The following is a 24,304-nucleotide window of genomic DNA, read 5'->3' as shown; positions in this document are numbered from 1 at the left end:
AATGCTTTCTTTTGTTCCAGGGATCTGTTCTCCACACCTTCATTACATGGATCCTTTCCTTTGGCAAGTGGTACCTGACCAGGTATTCTACATTCCAAAACCCACACTGCACAGCCATGTAGAGTTGTGCTGTTCATTTCATGGCTTCACAGTGCTCACCATTGAGATGTAACATTTTACAAGATCTCTTGAAAGTGAATATCCTTGTAATATTGTGTCACAAACTTGCCCATTTCAGACCATGGTACCTGTGGACTTCATGGGTAAAGCTGAGGGACACAGCAGCTCATCTCTGTTATACCTAAACTAACTAAATTGGGATAGTCTGCTATTCAGAATTGGGCTTCATCATCACCTTTTGCACCGTCTCAAGTACTGAGGTTTCTCTGAACTCTCCAATGCATTTTAAACCTCTTTCTTCAAGTGGAAGATGAAGTTCTTATAACTTACCAGTTCCAAGCTTCTGGGGTGGTTGACTGTAGAGGAATCCTGCTGAATGTGTTCCGAAAGAAAAAGAAAGAAAAAGCATTCAATACAAAGTAGAGTAATGGTGCTCTGCAGGTGTAGACAATGTGCTATCCTCCAATGTGCATTATAAAATTTCTTCAAAGTGAGAAAGAAGTTGAACTGCAGTTCACCTCTTTGACGGGAGGAAACCCTATCCTACCTTCATACAGATACCCCATGGTTGGATTTTGGATTTAGAGTGAATCAATAAACATGAATCTTCATGTATGTTCAAGGTTGTTTATCTTCTTCCCTTGATTGTGCTTCCTTTGTGTTGTGGGTCACAGAGGTGTAAGGAGAATTTTTCTGGTTCTATCTTTTTGCTATCCTTTGTATACCTTTCTCTAAGGATGTTATTGCCCATTTCATTAATCTGGCTGGGTTTGCTGTGGGGTGAGTAGATTTTGTTTACATAGACATCCTTTTGATACTGAATGTTGGGTTCCCAGATTACAATATTCTTCAAGTAACACATGTCATGCCCTGAGGTTGGAGTTATTCCAGATGGTTTAAATTTTGTAATGGTATAATCCACATCCTATCCCTGAATGGATGTTGGTTCCTAGCATCATGGGTTTTGGATGCAGTTGACTTTCCTGGTACTGTCTGTTGCAACCTAATCACTCTACATCATGGTGCTCCTCATTTGTTTACCTACTTTTCTCCTTTGTAAGACTGACTTGTGTATATCTGTTCAAGGGTTCAGATACTTATCCTCCCTCAAGTTTCTCCCACTTGAAAGTGCTCATATCCTTCTTCCATCCTTTTTATCAACTCTTTTCAGATGGGTGGAGAGTATATCTGGTCCAAAGTGGTGCAGTTCCCCTTTACAAGTATTCCAGTACAACTCTTTTTATCTATGGAGGTATCCTTCAGATGCTTTTGTGGAGTACATCTGTTCTTCCCTCCTCCTAATTAATGTGGGGTTCAAGCTATAATATTATTACCCTGAAGATGTATTTCTGATTGGTGCTTCCCTCTTCTCACACTTCTTATCTTTTCTTCAAACACACATGTTTTAGTACTTACATCTTCTCCCAAACTTTGAAGTAATAGTTTGGTAAAGGCATGTAGAGGGAGTCACATGAGTAGACTATATTCTTATTAATGGAGAGATGACACAAGATGATTCACATAGACTTGTTGGTGAAAACATTTGATTTCAATAGAAGAGAAACAGAAGACTTGTGGCATATGTAAAGAAAAATTTCCCATATAGGAAGCAGCAGTGTATGAGAATAACTGTTCTTGTGAGTGGTGAGAAGTATCCATCTGAAATACATTTTCAGTATACAGGAAAATTATAACCTTAGCTTTATTTCAAATTGTTTTTGGTAGTTACAAGGTCAGTCACATTGTAGAGAAAAATAAATAAAATATAAAATTTTCCTGATAAATAATTTTCTATAATTATTTAGGATGTTTTTAGAGATTACATGAATGAAATTTTTCTGATGAATAAAAGTTTTTTTTATCTTAAGATTGGAATCACTTTGTGCTCAGACAAGTAAACAGAACTAGCTAATGTTTAGAAATATTTAATTAAAAAATTAATATTTTGTGTACGAAGTCTTATAATGTCAGTCAAATGTTGTTAAAAAAAACCACATTGTATTAAAAGTTGTAGTAGGGAAATTGTAATAAGTACAAAATCATTAGAAACTTGATTCATTCATTCAGGCCTGTGTGGAAAGAGTTAAATAATATATCTTATTTATATCCTACTCTTCAACAAATTACTTCTTTCCTTATGTATTGATTTATAAACATGGTGTATAAGTTACTTTCATGGTCAGTTAAAGTGCTGCCTCGTGTACCACCTTTTCATCCATGAGAGCCATTAGTCTTTTCTCTTAATGATCTCAAGTTTCTACAGATCTTCCTAATTGTGGTTGGGTTTATTCTTATGTATCTTACCTTTTCCTACATTTATATACCTATTAACATTTTTTGCTCTATCATCTCTCCCTTTAAATAATATTAATTGCATCAGGTACATTATTTTGTGGTATCTATACCCTTGATACTTCACAGACTTAATTTACCTAGCAGGTCTTTCACTTAAAGGCAGATAAAATCTGATCTTAATTCTTATTCAGAGGAATGTTTTGACATCCTATTAGGACTGTTTGTTTTTATCTTGTATGTATTGAGTGTTTAATGAGTCGTGCATAAAGGCTGTTTATACTGTACAATAAATCATGATCCTCATACCTTGCTCATTTTACAAAACAAATGAGCTTTGCATTTGATCTGTGTTATTAACAGTGATTTTCCTGAATGCCTTACAAGTGAATTTTGAGTTGTATCTTGCCAAATTTGCTATCTGGCATTTTGATCACAGTATTCTTCAGAGGATAATTTACAGGCCAGCATCATAATGCTGTATGGCCTAACACTCCTTTTAATAACTGTAAGGGTATCTGGGGCTGTGAAATTATTTGACTAACAAAAACATTATCTTTTAATATGAAAGTATTTAAATGGCTTTTTCACATGCTACGTATACCTCTGTGACTGTTCTCAATGAACTTCCACTGGTAGTGAACAGGAGATATCATTGTGTGGTTAATAATCCATCAATAGATACTTTTCCTACCTCTTGATGCATGTTCTTATGTAGCATTGGAAACATTGGAGATGGGACAACTGTTCTCTGTGTAATGTTTTATAACTCCAACTAGGATGGGGTATATCTTATAGCTTTATTTTTACCTTTCTTAACCTATTTGGTTGTTCCCATTGTACTTTCCTACTGTTGTTCAGTCCATTCAAGTGTCTTTTTCTATCTTTTTTCTTTATTTTTCCTGAATGTCCACTGACTGGACAAGTTTCTTTACTTGGCCATTTTTGTTAAATGTGGATTTAAAGTTCCTTAGTCTCAGGAGCATGTCCAGTCAATAATTATTTTTGGTATATTGAGATCTTTTCACTAAAGTTACAGGACAGTGCATTGCAGTCTGACACTGACCTATTATGTCACTTCCATTAACCACTTCTGAAAATGTGAAGGTCTTGCAGATTATTCAATACCAACATCAATACAGTCATTTTTTATGTATTATTTAATGGCAATGAAAGAAAAGAGAAAAATGTATTTTCTGAATGACCTTGTTTGTTTTAGTTTCTTATGAATCTTAGTTCACTCTGCTCATTTTTGTTTTTTTCTAGGTTGTTTCCTTCTTGCCTAAATTAACTCTTTCCATTTAGGGTTAGTTGAAGTGAGTGACTTTGTAACTGCAACAGTTATTCACACGATAACTTTTTAACATGTTTTTGTATCTTCACAATATTTGACAAGCTTTTAGTAAACATTACAAAGCTTTTGTATCTGAAAATTCAGAATTTTTAATTAAATATTTGTACTTGGGATTTGGAAGTGAATACAGAATCAGAGTGTTGACTGTTCTGACTGCAAAGTGATTTGCATATTAAGATTAAAAATAATTCTTTACATGTAAAGGCTTTCAAATTTAATTTACATAAATTCTCAAACCTTCTGAATAAATATGCAACGTATTTTTTTTATGAAGAACCATATGTTTTACCTGTTATTTTCTCTAACTAAACTATCAGTTTGACTGACCTTGTAACCACCATAGAAAGATAGTTAATAATTCCAAATTGTTCTCCCCCCCTTTTTTTTTATAACTTGTTTGCTGATTGTCACAGAAAACTTGCACATCTTTATACTTTATTTTATTGTTTTATTGCCCTTTGAACCATGTCTAACTAATAATCCCACCACACAAGTTTTAACTCGCTTGGCAGATGGGTAGCTCAGATTACCATGAGGAATAGTGTAATGTACAAATTGCTCACGAAAATACTTCATGAACGATTTTTTATTTTATTTTTCATTATTTTACGTAGTCTTTTCTAATTTGTTAGTTATTTTTAACTTTAAATAAGGAATATACGTCAGAAACAAAATATAATACCTACCTTTGACCTCTCTTCCTTTCCTTTTGGTTGCTGATGAACTTCAGGCCTACTTTTTGTTATAATGATGGTACTAAATAATTTTTAGTTATTTACATAATGCACTTAAGAACACAGAAAAATAACATAAACACTAACCAGCAACCGTTATGATTTAACTTGCTTTCTAATCAGGACAAGATTGGCCTAATCTAATTCATTTTCCTTTTCAATCTGAACAATACAAGATAAATTCCTCCATCCCAAAATGGTTATTTTGGCCTTTTGTATTTCAGATGAAAACCTGCTTGTTTGTGATATTGTGTTTGTAGAATTAAAATGAATTTCAAGGAGATACTCTCCTCTGAAATACATTCCTACTCATATCTTAGCTACTGGGAGATAATGTAGTAAAAGAAATAAAATGTGTATAGGAATAACTTTTTGTAATGAGAAGTGTAGATTGAATCACTACAAATTTAAAATTAACTACAGAAGCTTTATTTAAACACTTCCAGATATTTGACCTAATAAAATGCTATGTGGTTAGAATTTGCAACTAATTTTTGTATATTTTTGTTCAGCTTGGACACTACTTGGATATAGTAGAAGTACAAATTGCAAGGCAGATTTCATTAAAGTCCAAAGCTTTTTTCCATGCAATGACTTCTCATGATGCTTTAATGGACCAGTTGACACATACAATAAAAGCAGTTGAGGACCTAAGGTAAGTACTTTGAACACCTATCTTAGTTTTGCGTGTAATGAGGCTTGTAGGTAAAAATGTTTTGTTCTTTACACTTGTAATAAGAATTATTAAATGTTTCAGGTGGCACAGCATTCTTTAAGCGAACTATAAAGTGGTGTTAAAAGTTAAGAAAATATTTTTGTGATTATTGCATTGTCAACTTTTTTGTGTAATTCTGGCAACAAAGGACAGTAAATAGTTTTAACTTAGTAAAATATAACTGAATATATTATCTCTCAGAAATTATCTGAGAATCTTATAAAATCTAGAAGTAGTATTACTTTGTAAACATTTCAAATTTGGAATATTGTAACATTCTTAATGTTGAGTCTCTATTCTGATGTATTTGTATTGAATTTATAAGACCAATTTAAAGTATATTTCATATTGCCATGATTTTTAATATCTCTTCATATTTAGTTGTCTTGGCACTTTAATAATTAACATTCATTACTTTATTCAGTTTATTTGATGCATTTCTGCTGAAAAAAGTGCTTGTTATCACATGTATGTTTATTTTGTATATAATCTTATAATAAGTATTCTTCACTACTTTTATCCACTAAGAGAGTGTTATATAATTAGAATAACTACTATTATTCCTTACTAAAATAAACTCATTTGCTTTTCAGTTTTTTATGGTGTTAAAAGTTCCATCAATATATTTTTTCAAAAATTAAATTACTAAAAATAACTTCTTTTTCACTTTCTATTAATAGATTGACTATAATCATGGATATAAATTTTTATTTTTATACTTGCTTTCTATTTGGCTCATTTGAAAAAGATTGAAACAATGTAGTTTATATATATTTTAAATACTTCTACACATTTTTTAATAGGCTTGTTTAAATTTCTTTTGCTAGCTTCACATTTTGTTGAATGTGTCATAAGATATAAAATCATAGAGGGTCACAACATGTAGTTCGTGATTTGAAGTTATATCTGTGATTGTGTTTTACTTAACTTTAGTGAGTGTGTTTTTGGCAGAAGTTTTGATAAAGAACCTAAAATGCCAGTGTACAAATCTATTAATCTTAAATGAAAGGTATAGAAAATAATCTGATGAGCATTTTCGTACAAAAATTCAATCTATCTGTTTGTCCGTTGGGTAGCTGTGTTATCATACTAACAGTGGATGTAATAACATTGGAAGTTACTTAGAAAGATGTATTTTGTGCTTATGTAGAGACGTTTTACATTATTGAACCCCGAGTTATCACTATAACCATCTCGAGACGGTTCACAGGTCAAATGCCATGTCATCATGGTTGTTTACTTGCATTCAAAATTTTTATTTAACTGCTATTTTATAATTTATCTCCTAGAGTTTGGTATCAAACTGTAGATTATAATTTTAGTTTTCATATTGTACATTATTTAATTGTTTCATGTGGTATGTTGAATGCAGCATTGATTCGTATTAGATGTTTGTGATATCAAACTACAAAGTCTTTAGTTTTGTATGAATTATTAATTCAAATTACCAATATTGTTAAGCTAGAATATAAAACAAAAACCTTTTATCTTTTCCATTTTGTGATATAACACTATATTTAGTGAATCAGACACAGTGCCCCCCCACACACTTACCCCTTCCCATTCTTTGAAATGAGCCCTTATATATAATTGCTTCTATGTATAACATATGAATTAGCAATCAGAAGCTCAATGTTTCCTCAGTGATTTTCTTAGTCATTTTCAAATATAACAGCATCCTCTTTTTCTTTCAAGACAAACCTTTGAACTGGTAGATTGAACCTTTAGTCTGTTCATGATTTCATATATTTTTAGGTATAAATACAACTTAGTTATTAAACTTGATAAATTATAATGGAATGCTATGGTATTAATGAAGTAATTTATGGTTTTTTGGTTATTCATATGTATATAAAAAAACCTAAAAAGAATTTTGTTTTATATTGTCCACATGTGAAAATTTAAAAAGCTTAGCAACTGGGTTCAAAGGTTGTAAATTGAGGAGATAATTGATTACTTTACTTCTTTTTTTACTGTTGTATATTTTCAGAAAAAATATGTTTAAGAACTCGTTTGTAAATACTTATAAGCTATATAAATATATAATTTATAATAATTGAAATGAGACTGTATTTAAGAAATACTAGTCCACTGAAATACAGCCAAGATAGATCACTTTGTTAAAACTAAAGGTTGGTTTTATATTACTGGATATGGTAACGTCAGTGCATGTGCATCTCATCATTATAACTTCTGTATTGTTGTCAGGCATAGCTGAAAGCTCAATATAATGAAAATATTAAGTTTTTATATAAATATATAACATTGTGAAATTTAAGCCATTTAGTCTAAACATGTATGTTTTTGTTTTATAATCTCTAGTCATTCTGGAATGAAAAATGCATATTTTATAGTGATTTCTTAATTTTATATAGTGGTTACAAGATTGGTAAAATGGACTGAACTCATACAGAGATTTTTAGTGAAAATAACATAAAATATGGTTTTTTTTTAAGAATCGTTTGACAAAACTATCTGGACATTAAAAGGATTTTGCATGTGATATTTGACAATTTTCTGATGCATAAAAGTATTTTTAATCTTGAAAATTATTTTGCGCATTGGAGAGGTAACATAAAATAAAAATAGACAAGAAAAAAACATTGCTTAACAAACCTTAAGATGTGTTTAAAAAATTTAATATTTTGGATATGAAAGCCTAGTAGTATTTAATGATACTTTACCAACTTTTGTGAACATATGCTTACTGATTTAAAAGTAATAGATTGAAAACAACAACAAGCAAAACATTATTACAAAGTCAGTCTCTGGAACTGAGCCTGTACTGAAAGAGGTAATACGGCTGCTTTTACTTGCCATAAAATGGACATTTTGTGAAAAAAAATAAACCTTTTGCACTACCTTAAGAACCCAAAATAATACTGTTAATTCTTTGTATGCCTGTTGCAAAATTCTTTTGTAATATTCTGTAAACATGGTAGATGTGATGTCTTATTTTAAATGTGTTTATAAAATACCTTGTACTTATGTTTAAAGGAGCTCTTCAAGTTATTCACCTTCAAAAGCAATGTTTAAGGCTACATGTACTATTTAACAAGATATGTGCATGAACTTTTAAAATTTAAATTATTTAATGTAAGTTACTTGAATGATATATAAAATTATCATATAATAACACATAAGTATTCTGAGAACACAGTAGTTGTTCAGAGTCAAAGTACAGAACCTATGTTTTTAGTTTCTTTTAATATATATCAGTCAGTCTATCTGCCTGTCTGTCAACTTTGTTTTTCAACTCTGCATAACTGCAGTATGAAAAGAAGATCTAGAGTACCTAATAATCATGTTGTGTATGTAATTTCTGTGTAGAAAACCACTATTGTTTATCCAGACATCTTTAGGAAAAACTAATGCAAAGTTCAATCCATGCAAAGTTCCTATGAGAAAAAGCTGAAGGTTGCTTTTTCATGTGTATTTCTATATCCAGTATAGAATCTGGATGATAAAATAGAACATCACATCTAAAGACAGAACTACTGAAGTTATTGTCTTTAAACAATATCATAATGTGTAATGAAAAAATCTATGTGCAATTTACCAAACCTGGAAATGTACTTTTATTATAAGCCATTGTTTTACTAGAAGGTATACTGATAGAAGAGCCTCAGGATGGAGTTATCTCATCTGGTACATTTTGATGTCTTAGGTAAACAATTTGCTTTTGATGTGAGGGAGCCAAAAATTGCTCTAAACTCCTGTCTCTCTTTTTAGTCTTCCACTAGTGCCTGGTGATTGTGTATTGTTTAACCCTATTGTAAGTAAAGTTTAATTTTATCATCCTTTTTGTTTGTTAAATACATTATCTTTTACTTAGATTATTTATTGAAATGCAGTTTAACCCTGTTGGTTTATTTCAAAATTTTCATTATGGTATTCCACAGCAGTCCTACCATTTTTTTCTGTCTTGTTGTAATAAGGCTGGCTTGGCCAGGTGGTTAAAGCACTCAACTCGTAATCTGAGGGTCACAGGTTAGAATCCCTGTTACACTAAACATGCTCATCCTTTCAGCCATGGGGGCATTATAAGTGATGGTCAGTCCCACTATTCATTGGTAAAAGAGTAGCCCAAAAGTTGGCAGTGGGTGGTGATGACTAGCTGGCTTCCCACTAGTCTTACACTGCTAATTTAAGGACAGTTAGTGCAGACAGCCCTCGAGTAGCTTTGCACGAAATTCAAGACAAACTAAATCTGTAGTAATAAAGTGTTTTATTTTAATTCTTCTTCACATCATGTCTTTTCTTTTGTATGTAATTGTTACTTATTACTACACTTGTTTTTCTGATTATTAGGTCACAAATTTCTATCTTTTGCAGAGATCACATTATGGTATGCTGGTATCAATTAGCATAACTTAATCCACTCAGTGTTACTTAATCTATCCCAATCTAACTTAAAGTATTCCAGTATTTACACATAAACTTATATTGTTAATGTTTATCACAGTGCAGGAAGTCATCAACCAATTTCCGTTTCTGCTTGAACTATGAAAAGGACTACAATGTATATTTGATGATTATTCCAAATGTTTGTGCAAGTTTGTGGCAGTATTATAAATTATATGTAATAAGTATATTTAGTTATGTGTTTTGATGTATATTTTTTATTTACAGGCCAAAGTGATGGCCGCAGTCCACCAAACTCAACCAACTATACAACTACTTCTCTCAACTTCTGATTTTGTTGGTGCAATTGACCTTATCTATACAACCCAGAAAGTGTTAACAGAAGAACTGGCTGGTATTCACTGTTTTAGGTAATAATAAAAACAGTAGTGATGAAGGAGTATGTATATTAACTCTCTTCATGTGAGCTTGGTCAATTTGACCAACCACGTGACCTCTTTGAACTCATTTGAAGTCTTTATACATTTAATACTTCTAACTTTTAATATAGTGTGTATATCTTCAAACATATTGGCAGTTTTTCAGTTATCATTATAACTCATACAAAAGTTGTATTTGTTAGTGAAGTATTTTTAATAAATTAAAGCAGAGATTTGTTTGTATATATATCGAGTATTTGTTTAGAGTAGTCCATGTACAAAGTAATTTTGAATTTGAGCAACTGTATCACAACAACAAAAAGTTTGAAATAATTCTAAATTAACCTTTTTCTCTTTCTAGAATAACTTCAAATTGTAACCTCAAACTGCCTTAATTTAGTCTAAGTAGCTTTAAAAGTCTTAACAGTATACATCTATTTCTAATTAAATTTGATTGTTTAATTGCCCATTGAACTGTGTCTAACTATTTGACTGTACACACCATTAAAAGTTGTAAACCACTTAGGGCATGTTCAGCTTATCTTACGCTGTTGAGTGAAATTACCCACAACCTACTCTAAGCTGCTTGAAAACATGCCTCGTGAAACATATTTATTATCTTATTATTTGTGTTACCTAAGATAATATTAACTTAAAAAAAGAACCCTATTTTTACATTTTAATTACTTGTTTAATAATAAATAAGGAATAAACATGAAAAGCAAGAAATAAAGTATTAACCCAATTTTCTCTTTCCTTGCTCTTGATTGTCAAGGACACTTAACCTTACTTTTTTTATACTAATGGTAGTAATACACTAATTAATTTATAGTTAATTAAATAATACACCAAAGAACACAAACTAATGACATGCAAAAAGTGGACCATTTCCCATAACTATCAAAATCTTTCTGGCTTTTTAACTGAGTGATAAGAGCATTTACAAATTCACTCAGGCCCAGCGTGGCCGGGTGGTTAAGGTACTTGACATGTAATCTGATGGTCGCGGGTTTGAATCCCAGTCCCACCAAACATGCATGCCCTTTCAGCTGTTGGGATGTTATAATGTGACAGTCAATCCTACTATTTGTTGGTAAAAGAGTGGCCCAAGAGTTGGCAGTGGGGAGTGATGACTGCCTGCCTTCCCTCTAGTCTTTCACTGCAAAATTAGGGATGGCTAGCCTAGACAGCTCTTGAGTAGCTTTGCACGAAATTCAAAACAAACCAAACAAATTCATGCACAGTAGTCATTAACTTTCTCATGAAAATGTAGGTTGTACTCCAAGTGAAAATGATGATTTTGTTTTCTAGAAAACTATGTTATATAATACATCATTTTATAGATGAAAACCTTCACTTTATATTGGTTATAAGTAACATATAATTAAGCATACAGGAGAACTATTAACAAATTCTGAAAGAGACTATGTGGCAGGAGGACCTGACTTTCTATTTGATAGCTTTATAATCAAGCAAAATTGAAGGCTATAAAAGTTATGGTTCATCTGAGGAATGTCAATTTTATAGTGAGTAATTTACAGTTAGTTTTTTACTTTTTGAAGGGTTGGTGGATAAAAGAGAGAAGACAAAATACTTAGAGAAAATGTCTCGTGTCACCCAAGGGAAAATTCAGGATTGCTTTTAATGTTGCCTTGTAAAATAAAAAAACTTCAAACTTTTATGCTATTAAAATGGATTATTAGCTATGATTTTATGCTATACTAATTGGTAAAACATAAATAAGAAGTAGTTTCATAATATAGATTTGAGATAATAGCAATGACCTGTTTGATTTTATTCCAAATTTTCAAACCCATGTAAAATATTTTAACAAGTAATTGTTTGTGAAGTAAGATTATTGGCAGCTTAATTTCACATTGACATTGTTTTATCCTCCATAGGCCTAATGTTAGATTCCAAACTTATGAGCAGTTATTACTGATTAGCTTCTATATGAAAGCTAGGCCTGACATTACATTGACTCAGGGATATGGAGTGAACAGTCTCAATAGCCCTACCACCTTCTTTTTTGAGGATATGGGCTTCCTTGGAGGCTATCATTTCCTTGGATCCAGTTCACATGTGTTTGCTTTAATGAATGCTTTCTGATCAATGAAATTTCTCCCACATGCCCTTGAACCATTCCATTACCCTGTTTCCTGTGATCAGGGTCAACCTTTCTTGGTTGCTCCTCAGGGAATTGGTTATGGTGTGGACTTCCAGTCATCCACCATCTCTGCAGTCTCATTTGTTTACAGATATTTTCTTGGTGGGTTGGGAGCTTTCCTTGAATCCCAAAAGATTTCCAGTTGATAGTCTGTCAAGGATATTACTCTCTGTTTTCAAAATCCTGAAACATTTAGCTGTTTGTCAGGCTCTGTATAATTTCGTTCCACTCCTGAGATGAGGGAGGGATTTATGGTTCATTCCAACTATTCCATTGTCTTTGGCTATATCACCAAGCAAATCCATAGCTGTATGTTTTTGGACTCTTCAAGTCTTCTTCAATATAACTATGGCCACTACATGACAGTCTTAGCATGTCTTGTTCCTGGTATTATGAATTTGGTAGCTGATTACTTATCTTGATTTTCCAAAGTTTTCACCAGGCAGTGGTCCCTACTCCTATAGGTATTTTGGTGAATGTGTGCTCAACTGGGAACACCACATATAAATGTGTTTGTGACTTGCTGGAATGCCAAAATTCCTTCTTTTGGACTCTGATTCCACACCTTTCTCTTCTGAAAGTAGATGCATTCATTCAGGATTGGAGGTATCTTTACCCATATGCCTGTCTAGGACTCCAGAATCTTTACCTTATTCAGACTGTTGTGTCCAGCTGGTTGCTTTGTATTGGCCTGCTTAGACATATTTCCTTTTCTCTGACCTTTACTGAAGTGTTACACCTCTGTACCAGTTTCTCCTGCAACAACCATGATTGTACATAGTTCATTGCAATGTCACCAAACACCACCATCTTGCATAGCTTTTGCTCAGTTCCTTGCCTTAACTCAGGAACTCACCCCTCATGTAGCATTTTTCCTTTCCTGTACAAGAGACAATAGTTTACCTTCATACCTTCATCCATGGAAGGTCAATATGTGTACAGTGTTTATTTGCAACCAAGTTGTCATCTAACTGTGTCTTCAGCTGCTCACTTTCACCGTATTGAAGACACGTATTGTCTTCCTTATGTGACAGTTCAATGTACTTCTGTTTGCTTTTGACTGGAATAAGTTGATGTATTACTTTTTCCCTACCTTTTTAGTTGATACATATCATATTTTAAGATCCCACTTGGTGATATGTGTTACCTAAGGTGTTACCCTTGGTACATAATTATATGGGCTCATTGCTGTTTCTCCCCTAAACGTTTCTTATTTTTTAACACCATGCTATTTCAGTTTGTGATTATACAGCACTTTTCAAACAATTCAGTGCTGTATATCTCTTTTTCTAAATGTATTGGTGCTTGCCAACTCAGTTATGCCCTCTTTTTTTTGTCTCTGTATTAATTACTGGATGAAGAGCATATTTCTTCCAAAGGTACTGCTATACCCAGAGGTACACCTAATTTTCGTATTCTTGCATTTCTCTTATGTCAGTGTGGTCACTTTCTGCTTGATTGGATATTGATGCACCTTCGCCAGACCCTCTATTTTTACAATGTGATATTTCAGCTTTGAGTGGGTGGAAGTAAGACCATTTAGGAAGTTAAACTGAAAATTATTTCCAACAGGTACTTACCCTCAACTTATCACCCACTTCACACTCTTCACCCCACTGATATGCCATGTTTCTAATTTTTTTACCTGCCAATTCTTGAAAATGAGGATTGCTAAAGAATAGTTGAGAGGACTAGCTGAAATGGCATGCAACTGATGGGGTATAAAAGTTATGCTGTTAGCAAACATTTCTATCAGTACTTAGAGGGCAGTCAATACCTACCAGAAATGCATTTTTTGTGTAAGGAAATGTTAACTTAAAATATTTAAAATCAGTTTTATCTCTACGTGTCTATCCTATCTTATTCATCTCATACCTTATTCCATATTTCCTCCCATCTGCTCTGTCTTCTCACATTTTACCTCGCTTCTTGTCTTTGTTGTTAGATATTACTCTCTAACAATATTTCACTTTGTTAGAGTGAATTTCTAACAAAAATTCACTGAATTTTTCCAATTCCATTCTCTTCAATTGGAAGAGATTTTCCACACTGGCATGTGGCCACACCCAGTATGTTCATCTTCCATCATGTTCAGTAAATTTCACTTGTGATTTCTTCTTTCACCTGTGACCATACTACAGACATTGATATGACTCTAACTGGTAAGTACTGTTTATTTTTCTCTTTTTCAGGGGCCTTTCTTTCTTCCCTTTTACCACAGTGGTGAGTGGTGACTAACTAGGTATTGCTCTTCAGATCTGCATTGCAAGCCATGTAAACTCACATTCTATCATTCATGTCTCTACACACTTGCTGTAGAGATGGAGTGTTCCACAGGGTCACTGGAAGGTTATCTATTTTACAATAATTGCTTTACAGTCTGTTCCAGACTGTACTATCCATGGACTGCATGGGTAAAGTAGAAGAGGATAGGTGCCCCCTGCCAATCGTTGTCATGCCTAGAGTGAATAATTCGGTATGTCTGGTTTTCAAAATAATGTTACCCATTGCTCTGTTTCTGGTGATGATGCTCCTCTGGGCTCTCCAAGAAATTCTCACCCCTCTTCTTCAAGTGGAGTATGGGAGTCTTTACCACTTTTCATTTCCAAGCTGCTGGGGTGGTTGACCATGGAGGCAATCTCCTGAATGGGTTACACAGAAAAGTTTGCTATAACCATTCAGTTGAGAGAAGAGCAGTGTTCTACTGATGTATGTGAGATCTGGCTGACATAGAAGTTGACTTGCCCTTTTTCTGGTGGACATGACTTTTTTCTTTTTTCCATGTTCAACAATTTTCACAATCACTGGAGTTGATCTATCACCTAACTGGTTGACATGGTCTCCTGTTACACATTCCATACCAACTGGAGTTGATCTATCACCTAACTGGTTGACATGGTCTCCTGTTACACATTCCATACCAACTGGAGTTAATTCATCACAAATGCTGTTTACCCCTTTTGATTGGGAGCAATTATCCTGCCTTCATTTGGATGTTGGTTTTCAACATTGAAGTGTTAGATTTGAGTGAACCAATCAACATAAATCCTCATGCAAGTTGAATCCATCTTAATGACAGATGGCCTGTCCTGGATTTGCTGTAGTACCAAATAATTAGAGCAGGTCTTAATCCATGATTACTGGGTTAAGGGTAAAGATAGTATGATCCTCATCCAACCCTTATATGGATGTTGGTACCCAATAGAGGAGGTTTTTTATGTAGTTGGCTTACCAAGTATGGTCCATTATGCCCCAGAAACTATACATCTTGTGATATTGACCTTGTGTTTTACAAATTATACACACAGGTGAAGAATGTTCCTGGTTCAAAAGTGATGCAGCTTCTCTACTGTGTTCTCCAAATCTCTCTTTCTCATGGTCTGGGGTATCCTTTGGACACATTTTGAGATGCTTCTGTTACTCACTCACATTGGCTCTCCTCTTTCTTAGTGTGGGATTCTAGCAAATTTTGTGATGTAAGTACAGTATTGGAAGTTATAATTTTTCCTGTACTGAAAGTGTATTCTGTTAGGTACTTACCCATTCTCACACTTCTCATAACTTCTCCAGTGCTTACACCTTTTATCAAACTTTGAAGTGAAGATTCAGTAGAGGAATATAGAGGGAGTTGCATATCATGTGAGCATGCTCTGCTCCTGTATAGGAAAATTATAACTTACTTATAGCAAAGCCATGCCAAACTATCTGCTGTGTCCACCTAGGGGGGTCAACCACCTGATTTTAGTGCTATAAATCTACAGACTTACTGCAGTCCCACTAGGGTACAGACAATTTGGTAAAGTTTTTTTTTTGTTGTTGTTTGGTGTTAAAATGTAACACTATAAATATATATATATATAAATGTAGTTAACATTAATTTATGTCAAAGATAATAAGGAGGGTGTATGAGGTTGTGAACCTTTCAGTAACATGTCCGTTGTTCCAGATTATTATTTCATAAAGTGTGTTTCAGATTGGCCCAGCAACCTAGGAATAACTAAATAAGTAACAGACAGACACTTTTTTGTGCTTTATATATATAGATGTATATAGGAATACGTGGCACTCAAAACATAGTTAATACATCAAATATTAATGTTATATAAGACTTAATTTATTAATTCAAAAGTAAATATTAAAATTAATTGCTGAGTACTCACTTTTGTATTTCAAGTAACACATCTGCATTTTAATTTGTTCAGTTTGCATTTTATCATTTCTATCACACAGACTCAACACTTCTAAACCAAGTTAAACTTTACATATTGACAAGCTAGAATATAATGTAAGAACTTCCTGCTTTCTTTATTTGCAGAAATATTAATCCAATTAATAAACCTACCAGAAAAAGCCCCTTCCATTCAATCATTCTTTTGGTGCCACTTACTTGCACCTACCTGTCTTAAGTACATGTTTATAACTAAAAGAAATAGTAGCTTCTGAAACTTATGAATATGATGGTTGTTTGTCAGCTTTATGATGGCCATTTTTTTGTTATTATATGTAAATGATATCTCTAAAGACTCTGTAAACAAATATGCTGTTTGTGTAGAGAAATCTGAAAATAAGTTATACAGCATTGCCAAAAAAAATTTTGATATTCATTTAGGAGGTTCCAAAGGTGGTTTCCCTCTTTGGCTCAGCCATAAGTTCACAAGTTTATGATGTTAAAATTTGGGTTTTGGTACTTGTGTTGAAATTAAAAAAGCTCCCTAAAGGCTCATCAGTAACTCTGAAGGTTTATAATGCTACTAATAGTTTTGATATCACTGTATAACTCTTGCTTAACAACAGACAAAACAGAGGTTTTGCAAGTGAAATGTGAACACTTTAAAATTAAAATAAGTATTTTTATTTCTATAATAAAATTCACCTTTCTTAGTAAATTCTTAGCTAATTCTTTCATAGAAATATTTTATTAGAAAATCTCATTTTTCTGTATTAAACATAATTTTAATATTTACTGAAAGATTGCCGAATTTTGTGAAGATATATACAAAGTAATTTTGAAATTACATCAGTTTTTAATTCCCCAGTATGAACTAGATCCAGTGATCTGAGTCTGTGTACCTGGAGTTAAACTCATGCTTTTATATAATTTTAGAATTATTAAATTGTTTGGTCTTATGGTAGAATAAGTAAATTCTAATTAAGCAACAGGTTTAGGAAATTATCTTCTAACAGTTTTTACTCTGTTATCACTGTTGGTATAGTCAGCACTGACTAGATAAACCAAATTTTATTTTAAGAAGAATTCCCTTTGTGCATTTCTTGGACTTTGAAGTAGAGAACACTATTTTTAGTGATTGTACATGACCCAAATTTAAAATTTGCTGAGGATCAAACTTGTTGTTAGACCTTATTTCTTTCTGGCATTTTCAATAAAAACCTATTTAAATTATTTCACACCAAAACATTCCTCACTTGTGAATTTTTCTGGACATGGTGGAAGTTGGAAAGGACATTTTTATTATATTGACCTTCCAGTCGTGTCTGGCTAATATTACATTGACGTGGTGCACATGCACTCAGGTCACCTATTCAGTAATATAAAACTGACTAGAATGTTATAATATACAGTCACATTTAAATTATTTTATATTTATATATATATACGAATATAGAGTTACTATTTAGAATTACCATATTTTTTGGTGTATAAGACACATTTTTTCCAAATAAAAGTGGTCTCAAAACCCCCTTGTGTTCTGTACACCAGAGGTCAAAACTTTTATGCCTTCTTGCAGTGAGAAAGTAGTTTTTTGTTTCCTTAATGTTTAAAAGTACCAAACGTTTTTTCTTCCTCAGTATGGAAACTGTAATAAAGGTATTTAACAAATGTGATGTGAGCAGTTGCCTTAATGGCATCAAAGATTATATTGTCTGAGGACAAGTGAGAGTGAACTTTCAGAACTTGTTTACAATGATGCAAAAGAAGATTTTGAAAGTTTTCATAATGAATGTTTTGATGTAAATGTATGAAACAACCATATTTTATTTTATTATGAACATCACGTTTGAAGTATTCTAAAGAATAATAAAAGATTATGCTGAAGTTGAACAAATAAATAAATGATAAGTGTGAAAAATATTTTTTTCTCTGAAGATGGCCTTGAAAATATGGGTGCATCTTATATGCTGAAAAATACAGCATTAAACCTATTTTTCTTAAAGTATAGGACAATAAATCAAGAAGTAAAGCAAACAGTCATCTCTTCTTATTATGACCTTTTGTATTCGATGGTAGGCTGCTAAGCCTTTAAAAATTTCACATGAAGAGAATATCAAACAAAAATTATTTTTAGGTCTTAAACACAGTTGATAATCAAAAATTCATAAATAACTACACTGATACCATAAATTAAACTATAATTTATTAAGCTTCCTAACAAAGATTTAAATTTTGTAAAATACGAAACATTGAGCAGACTAAAGACACAGCCTACCTCATTGAGATCTTAGATTAAAAGGACGTGGAAGTTTTTTCAGAGATTGTAATGGTGGGGAAACTACTGTGAGACATTCTAAGCTGTTGATGGGTTATTCACTTGTCATATATTGAAGTAAGTGTATATAAAGGACCATTTTCAAAAATGGAAGAGATGAATGTGGCCAACATGTTTGATTCAGTACATAAGCCATATCTCAGCAGAATAAAAAGATATGAGGTTTTTATTTTATATTCTAGCTTATTGATATCAGCAATTTGATTTTCTAATTTGTACAAAACTATAGACTTAGTGTTGACACCAAACTTCTAATTTTAAACAGTGCTGCATTCAATATCCCATGTAACTCGCTAAAATCTATATTTAGATATGTTCTTTTAATATTTGCTTTTAAATGAAGAATTTAACTCATATATAATTATTGAAGTTTTAATTATAATTAGAATTTTATTCCAAGCTTATTAACGTAAATTTATAAAATAGTAGTTCAATAAAACTTTGAATGCAAGTCAACAAATGTAATGACATGGCTTCTTAACCCCCTGACCTGTTGAGAAAGGGTTAATACATTATTTATTCTTATTTAAAAATTTAACTGTGAGAATTTGATCCTTTAGATTAGCTTGGTGCAATTAAAATTAATTTGTCTCATATTTTAAGTAGTTTTTATTTTTACAAGTGATTTTTGATTAGTTACTTTTACCTATTTTTTGTGATATATTTTTGTACTTTACATGTCTTTTGACTCAAATTAGTAATGCTGTGCAAATACTTTGCTGTATTTATAGACTATTTCTTGTAGTGAACATATAATACTTCTTTGTTATTAGGAAAGGCTAGTGGCAGTTGTGTTTGGGATGCTTCGAATCCGACGATGTGATTTTGTGGAAGTTTACAAGAAAGAATCCTGCACTGCCATTAAAGCTGTTGTTAAGCAGGTAAATGCTAATATTAATGTTTAGTTTTAGGCTTTTACACATTTTAACTGGCCTTTTGCATGTTATGTCGTATATAACATACATTGTAAATGTTCATGAAGTAGCATAGATGTTTATAATTTATCATAATTAATTTCATGAATTTATGAACAAAGGCAGTGTTCTCCTGAAAGTAGGCTGAGAGTTTTAAGAAGTTGCAGTTGTTAAGCCTTGAGGTTTTTTGGAAACTGAACATTGTCTGTAAATCATAAACATGTCTATATTTCCCTGATGTATTCTGTTATATATAAGTAAAATTATGATTGATGTATTAAATATTATTAAGGTTTATTAGGAATATTAACAAACGTTGTAATGAGTAACTGTGCCCTTGTTGTTGAAAGTCTTTACTTACACATAGTCACAATTTCATTTAGAAGCTATGGATAAGAAGTGTTAAAGGAAAACTTTATTTTGAAGTCAGAACTTTGTTCAAATTGTAAAACAGCTAAAACTTAAGTATGTATCTAAACTATAAGTCAGTGAAAAGTTAGCATTTAGAATAAGAGCAGTTTCACTTTATAACTAGTTAAAAAAGAGTTCCCATACAGTAATTAGTTAATATAAAAAGTTTTTCTCACTTTTGTGGCTCAGCATAGCCAGGTGGTTAAGGCACTCGACTCGTAATCTGAAGGTCACGGGTTTGAATTCCCGTCACACCGAACATGCTCCTCCTTTCTGCCATGGGGGCATTATAATGTGTTGGTCAATCCCACTACTTGTTGGTAAAAGAGTAGCCCAAGAGGTGGTGATGACTAGCTGCCTTCCTTCTAGTCTTACACTGCTAAATTAGGGATAGCTAGCACAGATAGTCATCTAGTAGCTTTGTGCAAAATTAAAAACAAAAACAAAACTCACTTTTGTAGAATTATTCGTAGAATAAACAATTCAACATGATTCACATTATATACACCACTGGTATAATACAGTTGTGACAGAAAATGTTCGTACCCCTGCATCCCAAGTGGTTTTTTGCTCATAACTTAAAAAGTATCATGAGTAGGCTAATAGAAGTAAAATATATTATAAATATTACACTAACACACATCTATATTAATTTTTTTATAAATTGAATGACAAATAAACTGTTCATAAACAAATAACCAAACATAGGAGGGGCAGAAAGTGTTCATGCATCTAATTTAATGGTCAGTTGTGTAGCCTTTCAGGTGAATTACTTAGCACAATCTCTCCTCATAGCTTTTCATGATCGTTTGACAGTACTCGACTGGTATTTTCTTCCATTCTTCTTTACAGAAGGCCTCCAACTTTTGCAAGTATTTCAGATGACACTGATGAACCCTGGTCTTCACTCATGCCAAACATTTTCAATTGGGTTGAGATTGGGTGACTGCAGTGGCTACTCCAGAACGCTTATATGGTTCCTCTGCAACCAAGATTGCACATGTTCCGATGTGTGCTTAGGGTCATTGTCGTGCTGGAAGATCCAACGACGCCCAAGCCGCAAGTTCTGAGCATCGTTCTTGATATAAGTGCCTAATATATCAACGTACTCTTCTTTTTTCATGATTCCATTGACGCTGTGAAGGCTACCTACATCAGAAGAGCTGAAGGAACCCCATTGCATGATCGAGCCACCTCTGTGTTTAACTGTAGGGACGGTGTTCTTTGGAAGATTTCCTTCTCCCTTCTAACGGAAAATATAGCGAATATCATTGTGGCTGAAAAGCTTGATTTTAGTCTCGTCTGACCAAAGAATACTCTTCCAATAAGTAAAGGGTTTATCTACATGCTTTCTTGCATACCTCAATCGTGCTTCAAAATGAACAGGCTTTAAATATTGAGTTCTACGAAACGGCATGCTTTGAACCCAGAAGAGCGTAACATGTTTGTAACTGTAGAGGTGCTTATTTCAACCCCAGTTTCCCTTACCAGTTTCTGTAGGTCATTACATGTTAAATGAGGGTTCCTACTAACTTCTCTGAGAACTTTCCTCTTGGTTCTCTCTAGAATTTTTGTGGGGCGTCCTGAACAATGGAGGTTAGCAGTAGATTTTGGCACATTAAGTTGTGTAGCAATACCAGAAAGAGACACACGATACTTGTATTTTACAATAATTCATTTTTTTTTAAATCACTGGACAGTTGTTTCCTGTTTGCCATGATGACCAAGCAGATAATGACTGAGATGGCGTTAAATTGCCGGAAGTACATTTTTTGCTGGCTAAATTCCAATAATTATGAACCCAGTGTCTAGTTCTGGAATGGTATAATATAGTTTATTTGCCAAACAAAACAAATTTTTACGGGAATATCAGTTTTGTCACACATTATGAGCTGTATGAACACTTTCTGCTCCTTGTATTTTTGGTTATTTGTTTATAAACAGTTTATTTGTCGTTTAAGTTACATAAAAATTTATGTAGGTGTGATACTTTTTATGTTATGAGCAAAAAACCACTCGGGACGCAGGGGTACGAACACTTTCTGTCGTAACTGTATGTTGGTCGAACATGAATCGAAATTTCTACATTTATTAATAATATGAGCACACTTTGATTTTTCTAGAATTATTTATTGCAACTTATTAGAGTATGCATACACAAATTTTCCTTTATATCAACAGTGCTTTTTCATATTGGGAAAATAAAACTGTTTTGAGATACAACTTGTGATGTATCGACGGACAACTAGCACATCACAAATAGATGTTTTGATAAGGATAAAATATTTTAAATAATCTAATTTTTCAAGCAATTCAGTAATGGTTTATTTCTTTTTGACTCAAAAAAAATCTTAGATTTCAGTATGGCTGTCATAGAAGGCATTTCAACAATCTCAATACTGCTTTGAATGTTTATTATATCATCAAAATTTATTCTAGTTGCTTTGTGTTTGCAACACATCAAAATAGCCATAAAATAGGTGCTAGTATTTGTAGCACCAAGGCTCATAGGGTTCAATCTATATTACCACTCATCTAATCTTTGTGTGCCATTTACTGTCATATAAGATGTGATGACCTTCATGTAGTATATATAGTTAATATTCTAGCAAAATTAATGTAAAATATGAAAAATATGACACTAATAAGTTAATATAATGCATCCTTATTGAATCATATGATATGAAGACACTCAAATGAACTCTATGAATGGGAGTGAATTAGAAGAAGTGGAAAGAAAATTTTCAGTAGACAAACTTTTAGTGCTAATACTGTACAAAACCAGTAAAAATCTATTTTTACATCCACCTTGTAATAGAAATATATATTTTTTGAAATTATCAGACTTTGGCATATATTGCAATTGGTCTATCATTTTTGTTAAATTTCAGAAAAAAATATATGTGATTTTTGTAATATGTATTAATACTTGGCCCTTTTAAATTCCTTAAACAGAATAAGTGAACTGAAATCCTCAAGTCATTTAATTTGTCTGGAGCTACATGTAATATAATTTTTATTATGAAAACCTCCATTAGGCTTATTAATCAGTTACATTCAGTTCAAGAGAAAACTGTGAAGAAAAATTTAATTTCACAGTTTTTTAACAATAGAGATTTAATGATGTAATTTTTGGTTCTTCAAAAGTTTAAAAGAAAGCACAATTATAGACTTTCTAGAGCAGTTTTAAAATTATGGTCCTTAGAGAATACAGCAAAAACAAATGCTTGAGGTCTGCATGCTTATTTTTAATTTGTTTTGTTATTGTCAATCAAAATTTTGAGAACAGTTAAATCAAAAACTCAGTTTATGTGTAGGTTTTTAAACACTATTGTAGAATAAATACAATACAAAGCAATTGTGTTGGAGTTCTGAAATTTATTATTTGATTATTGAGCAAAACGAGCAAGTCTGTTTTATAGTTTTTCTTTGACTTTTTCAATAATTTGTACATTTCATAACAATTTGAAATTAAGAGCGAGTCAATAATTTTGGGAATCCTTGTTTGGGTAAAATTGAAAGTCAAAATATATTTTTATGTTTTAAAATAAATATAATTATTCATTTTTAGGTATTGCATACATTGGCACATTGTGCATAATGTTTTATTTTGGTCAGTGCCAAGAAAGGTTGTATGCACATTTTGTTTAATATTGCTTTGGATTAACCAAACAAGAAAATATTCATTTTAAAAATCCAAAGATAGTGCTCATTCTAAAATCTCCTTTTTTTTGTGTAATTTTTATTCTGTACAACTATATCAAAAGCTACTTGGTTTAAAGGCATTTGAGTGGTGAACATGAGTTCATTTAAAATATTTCTGTTTAGTAGCAGTTTGGTTTGTTTTGAATTTTGTGCAGTGTAAGCAAAATATGTCTTGAACTTTTGTCATTATAATGGATTTTTCTTATTTGTTTATAAAATGAAAGCAAATTGAAATGTAGTTTTCAGTAAAGGTGGATAAATTATTTGTTTTTCAGACAAAAATAGAAGTTGTTGCTAAAGAAGATTTTGAAAACAAAGAGAACACAGCAAGGTAAGTGAAACTTCTGTACACTAATCAAGTTAAAAAAGTTAACGTATAAATAATAAAGAAAACAATGGTATCATACATATTTTCTTATAAGATTCAGACTGTTAGTTAATTACAGTTATGCTTGTTACCATAATACCTGAGAAACAACATTCTGTTTCTAAGGGTAGTTGGCAGTCAAGTTGGTTGTTCATTTTGTGAAATTTTCCTTTAAACTACATGCTTGACTAGGGTAAGTAAATTTTGTTAAAGTAATTGCTTTGTTTCTTTATTA

The 24,304-nt window shown here is 32.3% G+C and overlaps 1 pseudogene across 1 annotated transcript in view; it reads left to right on the top strand.

Moving 5' to 3' along the window:
• The window catches only part of LOC143251755 (vacuolar protein sorting-associated protein 54-like), a 92,745-nt pseudogene that overhangs the window by 41,742 nt on the left and 26,699 nt on the right, over positions 1 to 24,304 (top strand). The window contains exons 10-16 of the transcript XR_013028649.1: positions 5,013 to 5,155; positions 8,948 to 8,990; positions 9,848 to 9,990; positions 14,359 to 14,389; positions 14,556 to 14,642; positions 19,446 to 19,553; positions 23,978 to 24,033. The product of XR_013028649.1 is annotated as a vacuolar protein sorting-associated protein 54-like (transcript). The remainder of the gene's footprint in view (positions 1 to 5,012; positions 5,156 to 8,947; positions 8,991 to 9,847; positions 9,991 to 14,358; positions 14,390 to 14,555; positions 14,643 to 19,445; positions 19,554 to 23,977; positions 24,034 to 24,304) is intronic.

Source organism: Tachypleus tridentatus, chromosome 6, assembly GCF_004210375.1.
Source record: "Tachypleus tridentatus isolate NWPU-2018 chromosome 6, ASM421037v1, whole genome shotgun sequence".
NCBI classification, from domain to species: Eukaryota; Metazoa; Arthropoda; class Merostomata; order Xiphosura; family Limulidae; genus Tachypleus; species Tachypleus tridentatus.
Note: the sequence above shows the minus strand (reverse complement) of the source record. Positions and strands in the feature narration are given on the sequence as shown.